Source organism: Vidua chalybeata, chromosome 9, assembly GCF_026979565.1.
Source record: "Vidua chalybeata isolate OUT-0048 chromosome 9, bVidCha1 merged haplotype, whole genome shotgun sequence".
Classification (NCBI taxonomy): domain Eukaryota; kingdom Metazoa; phylum Chordata; class Aves; order Passeriformes; family Viduidae; genus Vidua; species Vidua chalybeata.
Window position 1 is genome coordinate 6,262,932 of NC_071538.1, and position 16,702 is coordinate 6,279,633.

The 16,702-nt window shown below is 44.4% G+C and overlaps 1 protein-coding gene across 2 annotated transcripts in view; it reads left to right on the forward strand.

The window, feature by feature from the left end:
* Positions 1 to 246: 246 nt before the first annotated feature.
* JAK1 (Janus kinase 1) overlaps positions 247 to 16,702 on the forward strand; it is a 56,064-nt gene continuing 39,608 nt past the window's right edge. Inside the window, exon 1 of one of the 2 annotated variants that reach the window (XM_053950610.1) lies at positions 247 to 336. The gene's annotated coding sequence lies outside the window, so the exon portion shown is untranslated. The remainder of the gene's footprint in view (positions 337 to 16,702) is intronic. The other variant, XM_053950611.1, reaches the window with a different exon arrangement.

Below are 16,702 nucleotides of genomic sequence, written 5' to 3' on the forward strand. Positions count from 1 at the left end.
CGATCCGAGCGGTAACCACAGAAGGCCGGCCCGGTTCGGGTCGGAAGGGCCTTTCCCACACGCGGGCCGGCCCCGCCCCGCTCCGTCCCGCGGCGCCTCAGCCGGGCCCAGGCGCCTCCCCGGGGCGGGCCCGGCCCCGCGCACGCTCCGTGCGGCTCCGCCGTGCCGGGACCGCCGCCCTCCGCTCTCCGCCGCCGAGCCCCACGGGCCGTCCGCGGGCTGAGCCGCTCCCGGCCCGGGCTGTCCGCACCGCCCGGCCCGGCCCGGCCCGGCTTGGCCTGCACCGAGCGCCCCGCGGGGCCGCCCCGCCTCGCCTCGCCGGGCGCCACGGCAGCGGTGAGTGCGGCCGGCCGGGGCTGCCGCGGCCCCGGGCCGGCCGGGGGGAGCCGGGGAGGGCGTGCGGGCGGCGGGCGCCTTTCCCGGGGAGCGGAGCGGAGCGGGGGCGGTGTGGGGTTCTCCCGGCGGCCGCGCCCGGGGAGCGGAGCGGCTGCGGGCCCTGAGCCGAGAGGGGCCGGTGCCCGTGCGGAACCTCCGCGTTCCGCCGAGCCCAGCGGGTGCGGAACCGCTGGGTCCCCTCTGTGCCAGCGGGTGCCGACGGAGGTGCCCCTGGTGCTCTGGTGCCCCTAAGCCGGGGCTGCGGGGCTGTGCGGGCAGCGCTGTCAGAGCCACGTTTCGGCCCCGGGTCGGCGGCAGGAGGAGCAGCAATGAAGCAGCTCCGGTTGTGGCCGCCGTGGGTTTGGAGGAGTTAGAAATCCCCCGGAGCCCTGGGTGAGCGCGGACCGCCGTGAGCGCCCTGTGCCGGGGATATCCCGCTGCCTTCCAGCGCCGGGCAAGCGGGACAGCGGGTGGTGTCCAGCTGTCGGTCTGGCAGCTGTTCCTCTGTACGCAGGGACACTTCGGGACATCTGCCACCCTCCTCTGCCCCTTCCCTCACGGGAGGTAGGTGCCAGCCGTGGCTGGATATCCATCGCCCCAAAGGACACGCAGGGATATGGAGCGGGGAACCTGGCAAGCTGTGCCGACTGTGCACCTTCTCCGAATGCCTAAACCATAATTCTGCTCCGTGTGCGTGTGACAAAGTTATTGCTGTGTTGGATAATGGCTGGGAGTCGGAGCTAAATCGATCTTTAAGGTCTCTTCCAACCCAAATCAATCTATGGTTCTATAACCCTGTTGAATTGGGATTTTTAAAATCCATGTATGGGGAGAGCCAGGACAAATCTGAAGCATATTAAGGCTGTTGCTAATAATGTAGATTGGGGATAGGAAGACAACTCGGTGGTGGCTCAGTGCGGCAGGAGAGGATGGATCCAGCTCTGTTTAAACACCGACCCTGTGCTTAGGAGGATGCAGTGTCTGTTCCAAGGGATTAGCAATGGGAAGTCATAATTTGAGGCATATCTGGAATGCTAAATGCAAGAAAACTTCGGTTTTTTTTTTTTTTTTCTTTTTGTGATTCATTTACTAGGGGAGGCAGATGGAAATAACTCCCAACTCGTGTCAGTGTTTAAACTAAACTCCAAAGAACCCAACTTTGCAGTTTTGTTTCCGAGCGGAGTGGAGGTACTTTGGTGCTGCTTTATTCGGGTGCTGCAGCTCGCTATTAAGTTCAGTTTTGCCCTTATAAGGGGACTGGGAGGCATTTCCTCCTGACACTTGTTTTTAAAACACACAGGAAGTTGCACCTTGATCTGGGTCTGTGTTAGGTGATACCAAGACAGGTGCTTTGAAATGCGGGGCCAGCTCGGGCTCTGCTGCTCTGGCTGAGCCAACAAATCTGTCAGGCTTGAGATGTTAAAGTTTGTCATCGCAGGCAGATGCTACAAATACTTTTGTCAGTGCATTTTTGGTGATTCAGTTGTTAGATATGTTATTGATCTAAGTGTCACAGTATCTGCAAGCTGTCCCAAAGCCTGGTGTCTCTGCTTGGCCTTTGGGAAAGGTGATGTGAAAAGCTTGTAAAAAGCCACGGGGAGTGGGTTTAAACTTAGAATATAAACACAAAACAATAGAATACAAACACAAAACGGGAAGGATTTCTAAGTTTGTGAACTCCTGGAAGGTTTGCACTGCGCAGTTATTCAGAATTAATTGCAAAGTGACCTTTTTTTGAAAGGTAGCTTCTGTAAACGTTGAGCTGTTTTGGTATGTTCAAATTGTCTATTCAGCGATTTTAGTTAAAAAAAAAAATCAGGAGTATTTAATGCAAAAACTTTGGAAAGCAAACCTGTATCAGCTGCAAAACAAAAAGCTAAAGTGCACCTGAACAGTCACTCAAGTGGTAAAATCAATATTCCTTTTTAAACTCCTTTTTCCCTTGGTCAAACAGAGCCTGCAGTTTCAAGCTAATTTAATTCTTTTGCCTTACCTCTTCGCGGCTGGACTTAAGGCAGGGTTTTTATAAGTGGTATAAATTCAAGAAGTTTAGACAGACACTTCTGAAGTGGTTTAGTCTTGCAAGTAAAGACAGAATTCAGAGAAATGGGCTTCTCTTTTTTGCGTGGAGGGGATAAATCTGTTGTCACAGGTAGCATCCTGCCAGCTTCACCTCTTTCCCACCGCGTAGCCCCCCCTGCTCCCTGGATTTGGAGGTGAAACACCTTTTTCTTCAAGTGAACTTTCCTTGGCACCTTCTGATGCCTGATCTGGCTTGTGGAAGAGGCTCAAAATGAGGAAGGGAGCTTCAAAATCCAGCAGCTGGATGGATAATCCTTGTGTTGGGTGTGAATTGCAGCAGAAGGAGCTGCTTTATGGAGCTGGTTCCATAAAGAGGAAGGCGTTTGCATTGTTTGGAGAGGCCAAAGCTTTCACACACAAAAGCAAACCTTTAGGACTGTTTTTATCGAGGTGTGAAAAGGGTTGTTGTGAGAATTTCTGACCCAGGAAGGAGCTTGAGAAGCCAGACTGTGGAGGGAACATCGAGTTGGGGCTCGGTTCCTGGTTTGTCTGGCGTCCAACAGCAATTAAAAATTATAAAGTGTTTTCTTCTGGGTGAAAAACTGACAATATTCACGTTGTTCTTTTTCAGCCTGGCTAACAGTTTGCAATTCAGGCATTATTCCTGTAAATACACTCAAGAGTTGCTTCAGATCTTTGAAGCACTTAAAATGCAATTAGATTTCAGGTATTGGTGATGGCAAACACTTGCAAAATTGATAGAAAATGGCTTTTGCAGTTCAAGCACATAATTCGGGCAGTTAATGCTGAGAGCCTGCCTGCAATAAAGCTTTTCATGGGCTGATTCAGTTTTGCTGGCAGGGTGAGACAGAAATGCTTGAACCTCATCAAGAAGGAAAGTGGAGCTTTAAGAAATCAGCATTTTGGGGTTTTGGCAGCTCAATTGCCACTTCCATCTCTTGCTGTAGTTTCTGTGCAGGACTTGAAGTGACAGGTGAAGGGGGGCTGTTCTCTCACTTGATTTCTTTAGCAGCACTTTGGGGCTCCCATCCAGGATTTGTTTCACATAGATCTGTCCAAAAAACTGAAACAGTACTGAAAACTACTGGAAGAAGCTGCTGAGGGTTTTCTTGGGCAAAATGGCCACAAGTTTCTCTTGACTGAAAGTGGAGAGGAGGAAATATAATTTAGTGGTTTTAATGTCCTAGCCTGTTGCAGACAGGTGGATTTTTAAGGAACATGCCCTGACCATTTTCTTCATGCTGAAGGTCTTTATAAAACTGCAAACAGTTTTGCTGGCTGGAGTAATTATTGGTTGTGTTTTTTTTTTTTTTCCCCTTGAACTGGTTATATAAATGTAACATAAGTTGCGTAACTGACAGAAAAATTGAGCTGCAGGAAACTGGGAGGGCAGCCTCGACATGGAAAAGTAAAGTCTGGAGCAGTTAATCTGCATATCAATAATGCCTTTTACACAGTGTGGGAGGTTTGATAACAGCGATATTAACATGGTTCTCTGCATGAGATGTGATTATGATTATGCATTGAAACTGCCGGCACATGAAATTATTCTATTTAACTTATTTTAGATTTCCTTCTCCCCCCTCTGGGATGTAAAAGGTAATTTAGGAAATAGAGGAAAAGAGCTGGAAGTTGAGGGAAAAGCAGAGGATTTATGCATTATCCTGAACTGTGGAGAAAGGTAGTGGTGAAAGCCTGGGGGAAGAAAAAAAAAAAAGAGTTTTTATATGAGGAGGAAGCAAGCTACAGAGTAAGGTAGAAATAAGCAGAGAGCAGGAAAATTGTCAAATTAAAATGGTTTGGTGTTGCTGTTGGTCCTGTTTGGATCTGGTTGCAAACAGTTTTCTGGAAATAGCAAGAAGGAGCCTTTACAAGGGGATTGGCTTTGGGACACTCATCTGTCATAAATCCATTTATCTGGTAGCTTTGCTTTATGATAGATTTTACTGCTACTCCTTTGAAGCAGGTCTGCTGCATAAGGGAGGCTCTGCTAATATAGGGAATTAATTCAGTGTTTAATGCAGTATTCTCTGAATTTTGAAGCGTGTGGGATTTGCTGTGAGTCGAGTTTGGCCCCAGTTCCCAAAGGCATAGTTCTCTTTGAACACAAACTCTGACAACTGCTTTTCCTCCTTCCAGGAGAAAACTCCTAAAGGGAATTTGCACATTTCTCCTTTGTTTATAGAATGGATCTATGAGAGGAGCTTTGGCTTGTTAAAGCCCCAGAATATGAATATAGTTCAAACTTTTAGCAGTTTTGGACTCCAAGTGCTGTTTAGATTGTTCCTTGAGTGTTTCCTGTCTCTTCCAGCTATTCCAAGACTGAGTGGAATTTTTCTTGCTCATCAGGGGCCCAGCTGGAGTTGAGCAGGATATTGAAATATTAAATGGTATTAGTGATACTCTTAATAATAACCCTTTAATGTGGTGCATACTCTCTCAAAATGAGTTTATTGGTCTTTCACTTCAGATCTTTGAGACCACTTCATTCCCCTGGCTGGAAGCTGGCACTGAGCTAATATTGACTGATGTCATTTGGAACAGGAAAAAATTGTTGTTCAGCTTAGGAAATCTGGGAAAAACCCTTGACACCTTGTTTGTCAGGAAAAGGACGGATCTAAAGCTTCCACTTTTTTTAGCTAAGGAAAATGGAGCAGACAGTGCTCGTTCCATGACTGGGACAGGAGGCAGGAGAGGGAACACAATTTGTTTGTGTGTGGACTCAGATTTTCAGGAAATCAGTTTGGCACAGGTGACTTTTATGTTCATTTTGAACCACCAGCAGCACGGAGAGATACAATAAACAAAACAAGCCTTAAAAACCTTGGCACTTGGATGGTCTAAATGATTTCCTGGTGTTGCCATCCATAAATACCTGGCTCTGCTCTCCTCTGGATTTTACCGAAGTACGATAACAAATGCAAAGCAGCTTTTTATATTTGTGTGGATTGTTCTGTTTGGTTTTTATCTTTTCATGAAGATAAATTAGTTGCAAAGCATCACATACTTAAGGGGGAAAAAAGGTATTAAAGGTACCACCTTAAGTACTGCATTAGACTCAGTCTTTTGTATTTAAATCTATTTTGCATGGGTTGGTTTTCTTGTCCCCAGGATATCAAACTCTCACCTCTTATCTCAAGCTGATGGCCTCCTGCAGGGAAAAAAGGGGTGGCCACCCTCAGTGCTGAGGTTTTGAATTCAAGATCCAAAATTCAGCTGCAAGGTGGCACTTGCAGGTCACTTTGTGTGGTGTTTTCTTGTGCACTCAGCGTTTCGTGTTTACTGAGGATGCACAAGAAATAACCTTTCACTTCCTGGACACTTCTGTATTTCACTTTTCCTCAAAGTACAGCAAAACAGGCACCAATAATTTTGAAATTGCTGGGGCTGAGAGTTTAAAAGTTCATAAAGGACCAGAGGTCAGGGAGCCTGAGCTGTGTATATCACACATTTGTGTCAGCCTGCATTGGCTCCCTCGACAGCTCTGTCACTCTGTGCTACAGGAATTACCCTCCCTCTGAAAAAAAAAAAAATATATATATATTACAAATTCACAGCTTGCCTCTTTGCTCCTTCCTGCTCTTGATTTGTATTGCATTTATATTAAATTGTATTTTTTTTCTTCTACCCTTCTTTCTTGTCCTTAATGCTGAAGGAAGAGAAAGGTGCGTTTGACTTTGGTAATGAAGTAACAGCTGCAATTCCCAAATTTAGCACTTGCTGCTTTCCAGTGTTCCTGGTGGAAAAGTCTGTTTGGGCTCTGCAGGCTCTAATGGGCACCAGGTGCTTCTGAAATGGAGCTATAACCTTGGAACTTTTCTATTAGAAACCTCAGGGTTTGGCTTAAATGTCTTTTATTTGACTTAGGTATTGATTTGTAGAAGTCTCTTAATAACTCTAGGCCCTAAAGACAAGAAATAATCAAGAGTTCATCCAGACTCTGGACAGAGACGAGGAACCTATGTGATGCCTGATTTTTGGTAGGATCATAGCAATTCATTGCCAAGGAAACTTGTGCTCACTGTCCTGAGGGGAACATCGAGGTTGTTTATTGGTGATACAGAACAAGCCCTGATGGATGCATCCCATGGAGATGCAAATTGTTGGCAAAGCTTTGTAGCTGGAAATCTCCCCTGGAAACCTTTGTTTTACCAAGTGGAAGAAATCACCTTGCCTTGTTCTACACCAAGAATCGTTTTAGGAGGAATTCATGGCCTTGAACAATTTCCTTGTAGTTGTGGAGTTGGTTAACAGAGGAGAGCCTGGGTTTGATTTGCATGTCAAGTGAAAGGGCAAATAGGGATGGCTGGCTTAGAGCTGCATTTTTACCAAAGAACAGCTATCTTCTGCCAAAAAAAAAAAAAAAAAAAAAACCAAAAAAAGAACACCACAGCCCTGTGGGTTTTACAGCTTCCTGGACATGTGACTGACAACTCAGCCAGGCTCCAGATATATAAGCAAGATACATCAGCAAACAGGCTTGGCTTGAAAAGAAGGCACCTTTTAAATCCTGCTCACCCTGTGCCAGCACACCATTAAACACCTCAAAGCTGAGGTGCTGATCAGATTAACTGGGCTGTGTGATTAACTCTTCACCCTTGGTGGGGATTGACTGGGTGTTATCTTGCAATTAGAGAGTGTGGTGCTGACGCCTCAGGTTTGGCTTTTCTATTTTCACATTCTGAGCTGCTTTAGTGTGTGGGTCTGGGCTTCACATCAGGGGATGCTGAGCTCTCTGCACAGAGCAGGGACACAAAACAATTCCTGCTCCAGCTGGGCACCAAGGACAAATGACCCAAAGCTCAGGCCCAGGAGCACAAACAGCGTGGGCTGGAGAGAGAAAAACAAGCAGGATGGGAGTGCCTGGGCTAAAGCTGGAATGGGACAATGAACTGCAAGGTGCAAATGGAGCAGAGCTGATCCCAGTGAGAGCCCCCGGGAGCGCTCGTGCATTTTGGGACCATTTTGGTTCCTCTTGGCTGCAGCCCTGGCTGGGCTCTGGTGCTGCCCAAGGTGGATCCATGGAGGAGATCCTTTCCATAAATCCCTGCTTTATTCTGGGACTCTGCCCAGCCCCTTCTCTAGGGCAGACCCCACAAGGCATCAGCACCTCCAGGTTTAATCACTCCGTGTTCTTAGGGGTTTGAATTAAGTTGAATTAAGTGAAAAAACCCCCAACATTTTCCTTGGCTCATGGTGTGTGTGGAGGCAGCAGAGCTGCTGTGGGGCATCCTTGGAGTTTCAGGAGGCTTCTCCTCAGCTCTGTGGGAACTTGGGCAAATCCTGTGTGAGGAGCAGCAAGCTGAGTTGAGGTGGAGCAGTTTAACTCCATCAGGCACAGAATTGTTCTCCCCACACTTGCACCACAGCCTGGGCCTGCTCCTGTGTCTGTGCCTCATTTTCCCTTCCTACAGAACCCCCAACTCTCTCTCCGTATATTAATTTTATGTGATCTTAAGTTTTGTATTTAAATTTTATATTAATTTACAATAATTTTATGGTTTATGTAAATATTAATTTTATGTGATCAAGGCAGGACATGCCAGCCTATAAATCTGCATCCTGCCTCACCTTCACTCTTGACATGAGCCCTCCTTGATTTTGTGTCATGCTTTGATGAACAAACTCCTCAGGACTTGTTCAGGCCGCCGAGTCCATGTTACTTAACAGCTCGATGGAGTTTAATTAGCAGTGAAATTGCTGTGCTTGTTTGTGTGCCCACTCTGCTGCTCCCTTTTGGCTCCTGGGTTCTGTAAAAGCTCAGCTTTGCACACACAGTGCCTATCACTGAAATTATTACATAAAAAGCTGGATTTCTCCAAGCTTTGTGGCGAGTTCACCCTTGGAAATACAGCTGAGACGCAAACCACTCTTCCTGATAATTTTGCTGATGTTGCAGAGGTTTTTGTTAAAACCACAATGTTTTCCAGGGAAAAGATTTACTGCCGATTTCAGCTCAGCTTTTGGGAGCTGCAGTAGTTCTGCACTGAGGGCAGGCCAGCTGGCAGAAGTGCACATGATCACTGAGAATGTCCCACCCCTGCTCTGCTGGGTGGCACAATTCCCTTTTTTACCAATAAACACTGGAAACCACCAGTGGAGCAGTGACACCTTCACCAGGCTCTTTGTACATCTGCTCACAGCCACAGCAACTTTAGAAATGTTTTAGGGGATGTTCTAATCACCAAGTTATCCTTTAATAATAATTAAAAAAATTCTCTCTTCAGTATGGTTTAGAAGTTTTCCAGATCAGTGGAGATGAGCAGCTTTCCCAGGCTGTTTCAGGATATTTATTTATTAAAACCTGGTGTTGCTCAGTTCCAGAGACAGGGAAAGTTGGGAGTGGTTAATTAACAGGGAAAACTGACATAAAGATCCCTATCTTCTGAACAAATACACACTTATGGTCCTATAAAACCTTTCTCCATGTCTGTACTCATTGGGAGGGCACAGCCTGAAACAGAAATGTTTCATTTGTTAAGCCCCAACCAGAGGCTTAAGGAGCAGCTTTATGTGTTATATCTTTGTGTTAACAGAGCTTAATTTTTTAGGATTTAGTTTAGAATCAGGCTCTTAAGGATAGGTTTTAGGCCAAGACTCTTCTCCATGAGCATCCCATTATAAAATAGGACAAAACTGAGTAATTCCCTTTCCCCCCCATTGGTCTCAGCCTCATGCAGGGTCAGGGGTGAGCTCAAAAATGGGGATAGGAGGGAAAAGTTCCTTTTTGGGTGCTCTTCAGCACAGCTGGTGACTCAGAACTGTTGTGGAGCTGGCTCTGGTTGGAGTTCTTGTGCTGAGCCTCACATCATTTTCTGTTTCCAGCTCAGGTTTGTTTTCCTGCTTTGATTTGCATTTGATCCTGATTGTTTCCTGGAGCTGGGACCTAAAAATATAAACCAGGGTGGGTTTTTATCTGTGAGCATGAGTAACAGGGGGGTCAGAACAATTAATTATGCAATAATTGTGTTCTTTCCTCTTTCATTTTGTAGCTTGGTCTTGTTCTAAGCCAAAGGCCCTGGCTTTAGGAAGAGAAAAATGGTGATTTGATCAGGATGTGCTTTTAATAAGACAAAATGTCATCTTATGCTTAAGAAAATAAATTCTGTGTACAGCAGTCCTCTCATTAAGGGACTGGAACATCTTTCATGCAGCACTTTAGTAAGAAATAATTTTTAATACAATTAACACCTCAGACATCCATTTGTAACTTAAAATTGGTTTTATTGCCAGATCAAATGTGTGTGTTTCATTCCTATTGATAACCAGCAAGGAATGGCTGTTCCTGGAATATCTGGAATTCTTCCCTTGCCCCATCTGTTTGCTCTCGTGTTACAGTAAACAGCAAAGAATTTACAAGATTTTTAAATTGTGGCTTTGGCTTCTGTAATTCTCGATTAAAGTCCCATCGTTCCCAGCTGAAATGGAAGGGTGCCTTTTCCAGAGCTTTTTTATCAAAGGCATTTTTCATTTGGGGAAAGTGCCCCTGCCCATGGAATGAGATGGGTCCTTCCCAATCCAAACCATTCCATGAATCCAGGCCAAGCATGTGATGAGAACTGGCAGAAACCAGAGTTTAAAGCAGCCTAAATGAAGTCCTTTGCCCTGATTTCAGTGACTTCTGGTCACAATCCATTAGCTCTGGATTTCTTGAGACAAAAATAAGAAGTGGGGTGGTATTTCTGGAGTGTTTAACACTTAATAAATCAAGGCTTTTAATATCACCCAAATAAAAATGCACAGAGCAAGTGTTCTGAGTGGAATTAGTTTTCCTTGCTCTGATTGATGAGGAAATAGTGCCATGCTAATTTCTCTCTCTTGGGAATCAAATTCTCCTCGTGGTGATTTTGTGGTTATGGGTTTTTTTTCTTTAAATTCAGGTGAATTTGCCCATGAGAATGTTTTCTGCATGTCTTGTTCCACTAAAATGTCAGCTATTAATTGTACAGTGAGCATTGAAGGGGGACAAAAATAGATTGTGCACTGATGGATTTGTTGAGTTTATTTCCCTGTCAGAATGAAGAAAATATCTCCTTTTTTTTAATATTTACGTGGAAAGATGTGTCTGGAGTTGTGTGGAGAGATGCAGCAGGCAGTTTTTAATTGCAAACAATCTTTTATATAAAAGATAACCACTGTGTATGCACAAAAGTCACATGCATAAAAATAAACGTTGGCTTTTTTATTGCTGGTTAAATTTAATTTATGTGCATTTTCACTTGAGAAACGAACCAATTGGACTTTGTGACATAAATACCAAAGCAGAAATGCAGCTTGCTTGTGGCCAGATGTTCAGGTTGTGACACCAGGGCAATATTTTGTAAAAATCAGGTATTTGCCCCATGGGAGGTGCATATGGTAATTCACAGATTGTTTAAGAAAAGTGCTGGGGGGTTGATACATCCAAATTACTGCAGGAATTACAGATATTTTATCCTAAAACTGATTTCTATGAGTTTTGTCTAAGTTTTTGTCTTGTTAAGTCTGTGATTAACTTTTCAACACAGAGATCTGTGTCATGTCCCTAATATTTATTTAATGTCTACTAAAATATTCTCTCAGGTCTTTGAATTCTGAAGCTTTTCAAGCATTTTGATTTATTTTTTTTTAATGTGCTGATGCATTTTGAGTCAGTTTTCATGGGATAACAGCGCTCTGGTAATTACAGTGGCAGGGCAGTGGTTTCTGAACCTCCCCAAAATCCAGAGGTTTCTGTAAATTGTGGAAATGCCTGATGTGGTGTTGCTCCTTTTTGTAAGGGAGGAACCAACAACAAGATGAAATTGGAGGTTTTGTTGTTCAGACTCCTGCACGATAACTTGCAGTTCAATTTCTGAGTTGTTTTTAAGGCCAGAAAAAAAAGGAAGTTCTTTCTGGAGAAGAGAATTCAGAGCTGAAAGCTCGGGCTGTGGTGTCCTCAGTTTTGTGCATGCACAGGGCACCTTCTGCTTTTATTTCTCCAGGATTTTTAATATTATAAATATTATTATTTATTTTATTTTCTCCAGGATTCCATGTGCTTTACAGGGGGATTTGTTTCCCACAGTGGAATTTGTAGGAAGTGCTGCCCACTGCAGTGAAATATTTATTGCCAGAATAGCTGCACTGTATTTGCAGCTTTGGGGCCAAGCAGGAAATGTCCAGATGCTTCACAAAAGTTCATTTTTTCCACAGATTTTGAGTTGGAAATCCAGGCTTTGGAACTGTGACTATAAACCAGCCAGTTTCATCACAGTGGATAAAAAAAAGGGGGAGAAAAGTGATTTAAAGTTCCTCAGATTTGTCTCTCTCCTCTTTTTTTTTTTTTTTTTTTCCTTTTCCTCTGTCTTTCCAAATTTCCTGGCTGTGGCATTCACAAATTTCCCTTGGAACTCTTCTTTTCCAGCTGTGTTCACTCCTCTCTTTTCTCATTTGTAGGAATATGAAAAAAAAAAAATCCAGAGGGGGTGTGAAGCTACACTCATAGCTCAGATAAAATTAAACCCAAGTTTTTGCAGCAAATAATGAATTCTAAATTTACCCTCCCCTCCAAAAAAAGAAAAAAAATGCAGAAAATTTCATGTCTCGTGGTGCCTCAGGCACAAAATGTGTTGTTAGTTCTGGTATCAAGTTCAAAAGGGGAAACAAAAAACCCCAGTTCCTGTTTTTGTGACTTGACAGTTTGAGCTGGGACTTTGTTGCTGCTGGGTTTTGTTGGTTTGGACACAGGCAAATGGGGTTTAATAATTTATAAGTGAGTTAGGCTGGGCTTAACGTTTATCTGTCCTCTCTTTTTTTCTGAGTTAAGTTGAAAACTTCACCCAAATTAGTGATGTTGTGCTTTTTCTGGAAAAAGAAAGAGCAGAAAATGGTATTTTTTTTATGGCTGGCACAGCCTAATGGGGAGAAAAAAATAATAATTCATTCATAGGTACCTAATAGAGTAGTGCAAGTGTAATACTCAGCAGCTTCCAGGAAATATGAAGTATTTTTCCTAAAAGTTTCAGGATTTTTCCTCTTGTATTTTTTTTTCCCCTTGATGTCTGAAAAAAAACCACTGAACCCCAAAACAAACTTGTTGTTCTGGCAGAGAGAGGGAAAGATGCAATAGAAACTTGGCATAACTTCTGAAGGATTTATGTGAGGATTAATTCCGTGATTACAGCATTAACTCTATGGCTTGCTAACACTTCTCTCTTTTCTTCCCTTTGCCATCTCTTTTAAGGCATGACAAATTAATGTATTTATTAAATAATAAATAAATGTATTAAATAAATTATTAAATAATAAATAATTAAATGTAATAAATTATTGGCTCAATATCACTGCAGTTTTGGCAACGACTTTGGTTTATACCATTTTTAAGCACATAAATAGTTCTGGAGACCTACTTGTGTACATAAAATATACAGGGTCACATATTGCCACCTCTCGTGTCTGTATGTCACTGATATCTGATTAGCCTAATTAATCTTGATTAAACTTTGTATCTGTCATGAAGATTTTTTAAAAGGCTTTTCTGTTCTGTGTTTTCATGGTAAATGTACAGTCAAAGTATAAAAATTACCAACTTAACTCTGTGGAAATTCCCTGTATGTGACCACCAGTTCCTGTAAATAAGACAAAGAGGGGTTTTTCTGATTTTTGTGGGGTTCAAACAACAAAGGGCAGAGATCCTGCACTTGGAAAGTCTGTGATGACAACTTTGGGATTTCTGGGATGATCCTGGGGGGGCAGCTCAGTAATTCAGTGTTTTGGGGGGCAGCTCAGTAATTCAGTGTTTTGGAGGGCAGCTCAGTAATTCAGTGTTTTGGAGGGCAGCTCAGTAGCTCAGCATGGCTGCAGTTAAGGGGGAGAGGGTAAGAAATTATTTTCTGAAGCTAAATATTTGGGAGTTGCCTGTTAAATTTTTGGAGAGTGATTTAAGCATGGCAACCCCTCATTTCAAGTCCTTTTAAATACTGGATTTCAGTAGCATAAACCAATGAATGATCTTTTTCAAAGTGATCCTTGATGGCTGAAAGAAGGAGTAGCAAATCCTGATGAATTTTCTGTGGTGTTTCCACGCCCTCTCTGTCCTGGAGCTCCTCAGAGGGGCCGGTGGTGTCCAGGGTGTGGAGCAGGAGCTGTTGGAGCCAGGCTGGGACAGCAGATAGGGTAGGAGGGATTTGGGATGAGCCTTGGGATGAGTCACTCCTGTCTGAGCCAGTGCTAAAAGCCATTGAGCAAGAGTGGCCCAGCTTAGCTATTTTTAATATTTGCTTACTCACATTTACTGTACTAAGCTCTTTACAGGAAAGGTAGTTAAGAGCTGTAGTAAGCCCTTAAAGCCACTTTCCATGGCAGCAGCTCCTTTAATTAATTGGGAATGATGGCTTCACTCCTGTTTTTTCTGAGCCTTTGAGGTCTGGGCATAATTCTCGTGCTTGATGCTTCCAGAAGTGCTGCAGTGTGGTACTCACAGGATTGCCTCTGGACCTACCATGATAAATTGGACTTCAAAACCAGCAGGAGCAGCTTGGTGACACCTAGAGGTGTTTATTGAACTCGCCAGGTGGAATTTTGTCTCCAGAGGGCTGTGGTTTAATATCTGAATAAAACATTGCAAGGTTTTAGCCACGATGGAATAAACAAGTCCCAACGTTGCTGTTGCAAAGCCCTGTTGGCAATGCCCATCATCCTTAGGGTGCTGCTGATGCCTTGTGGGGTCTCCCCTAGAGCAGAGGCTGGGCAGAGTCCCAGAATAAAGCAGGGATTTATGGAAAGGATCTCCTGCATGGATCCACCTTGGGCAGCACCAGAGCCCAGCCAGGGCTGCAGCCAAGAGGAACCAAAATGGTCCCAAAATGCACGAGCGCTCCCGGGGGCTCTCACTGGGATCAGCTCTGCTCCATTTGCACCTTGCAGTTCATTGTCCCATTCCAGCTTTAGCCCAGGCACTCCCATCCTGCTTGTTTTTCTCTCTCCAGCCCACGCTGTTTGTGCTCCTGGGCCTGAGCTTTGGGTCATTTGTCCTTGGTGCCCAGCTGGAGCAGGAATTGTTTTGTGTCCCTGCTCTGTGCAGAGAGCTCACCATCCCATAATATGAAGCCCAGAATTACACACTAAAGCAGCTCAGAATGTGAAAATACAAAAGCCAAAACCTGAGGCATCACCATGGCCAGGCTCTTGCACTGCCCAAGGTGTGTCCTTTGAAGGCCTTTTAATAGATCCCTGCTTTATCCTTTACCACTGCACAGCCTCTGTTCCAGGCAGCTCTCCTGGCACCAGCTGGATGGGGATAAACGAGCTGGGGCAGCTGAGATCCAGGCAGAGCAGAGCCCAGAGATCCCTCCAGCAGCAGGGAAATGCTCCTGCATCCACAGCTGCTCATGGGAGAGGGAGGCAGAGCTGCAGCTGGGAAATGCCTGCTGCTTTGGGCTTCTGGAGAGCTGGAATAAAATCCTAGCTGGACTGAAAAATTAACTTGTATGAAACTGCTCTTGGCCAAAGCAAGGAATTGAGCTACTCTCAGTTTTTATAATACACAGACAGTGCTGGGAGTGCAGATGGAGTTCACCTTCCTCTCATAATTTTTGACTTTGAATTCTGACATATAGAATATATGTTCAAAGTTGGGGTTTTTTTTAGTTTTTCTGCATGGTATAAGGCTCACAGGACGATGAATCTGAAGTTAAAGACCACCTGGAGTTACCAGGCAGCCACTGCAGAAATGGCACAAGCAAATGTTTTCCAAAAAGAGAGAAACGAGTGAATTGTAAATAAAAATGAGACGATCCAGCCCTAGCAGAAGTGTATAGAAGAGTTTATTTGGATTGTTTACCTGGGAGAGGTGTGAGGCTTTCTAGGGCAGGAAAGTTGTTGGTGCCAGGCTGGCATTGCTGTTGGGGTGAGATCTGTGCCAGATGTGAAGTGTGGCAGAGTCTGTGATGGGTGTAAAGGCAAATTTGGGCATTCTGGGACCAAACCTGCAGTGACAGGAGGAGTGTGCAAGCTGCAGGACAAACTTTTAAATCCATAACAGGAGAGGAAAGGGGAAAGGAAAGTCCTACTGCTCATCATTGTACTCTGAAGCCACTCACGTGTCTCACCAGCTTTGAACCACTGTTGACACAATTCTCAGGTGCAAACATGTAAAATTTACTCCTGTTTAGCCAGTTAGTTAAAAATAGTGGGTGTGTTTGTCCAAGAGGTTGAATGAATGGAGGGTAAATATTTGGGTTGCTTGCCAGGGTGATGCTGGGCTACAGCTCGTGCTTGGCAGGAGACTCACACCAGCAAACTCTGAATTGTAGCAGAGCGTTCACAGCTAAATTGGCCAGTGGAAATTCATGGCTGAAATCCATTGGTACGACTTTGGGTGGTTGGAAAAAAGAACCTGTAGTGATGTGTAGGGTGTGTGGGAGCACTGAGGTTTGTTAGGGGGTGGTGCTGGAGGACAGGACTGGATTTACAGGTTCCTTCCTGCTGCTGGTGGCGGAGCTGCTCTGCTCAAACACGGGATTGTCTCAGAGATAAAACTGATACCAGACAAATAACAGCGTGTCCTTCTGGTTGAGGCAGAAAGCAGCTGTTAGATAAGACTTTAACTGCAGCAGCTGGCAGCTGGCTGCTCATATTCGGCAGGAGAATCCTTAGAAAACCTTGGAAAAAGTGTCCTTAGTGTCCCAGAGGAGCCAGAGTTCTGCTTTTGGCCGCTGATGGGAGGCACAAGGATCCTGGCTTTTGGCAGAGCTCAAGTTGTTTACTGAGACAACTTTCTAAAGGCTTCATTTAGCTCTCACTGATTGCCTTCTTCTGTTTCAAGTGTTTTCTTCCAGTTTCCTTGTGTTTGATTTTTGGGCAGAAAAGAGCCTTCAGCTGGGAGAAATTAAAAGTGGTTTTTTTTCCCAGTCTTTGTTGCAGTTGGGATCAGAGAAAATCAATTTAGGAGGAGATCTGAACCACATCATTTCTTTGTCATCTTTCCAGGTGGTATTTAGGGCTTAGCTCCTCTTTTTGAAGGTGACAATGTAAGAATTCAGAGTAGGCAAAACGAGGGTTCATTAAAGCCTGAAAATATAAAAGTAATTGCAAGCAAACCAAAGCGTGTGGTGGGGGAGGGTTCACTCATCCACATTTGAACCTGCAGTTTAAAGGGATGAGTTGAGATACAGATGTAGGATCCCTTCTCAGTCAGAGGACTTGCAAACCTCATTTTGGTTCAGACAAGTCCATTAACTGTCCCACCTCCTTCCCTAAGGGGGATAAATGTCCTTACAGCCAGCCGTGAGTACAGGTGCTCTCTGGTGATTAGTGTATAATA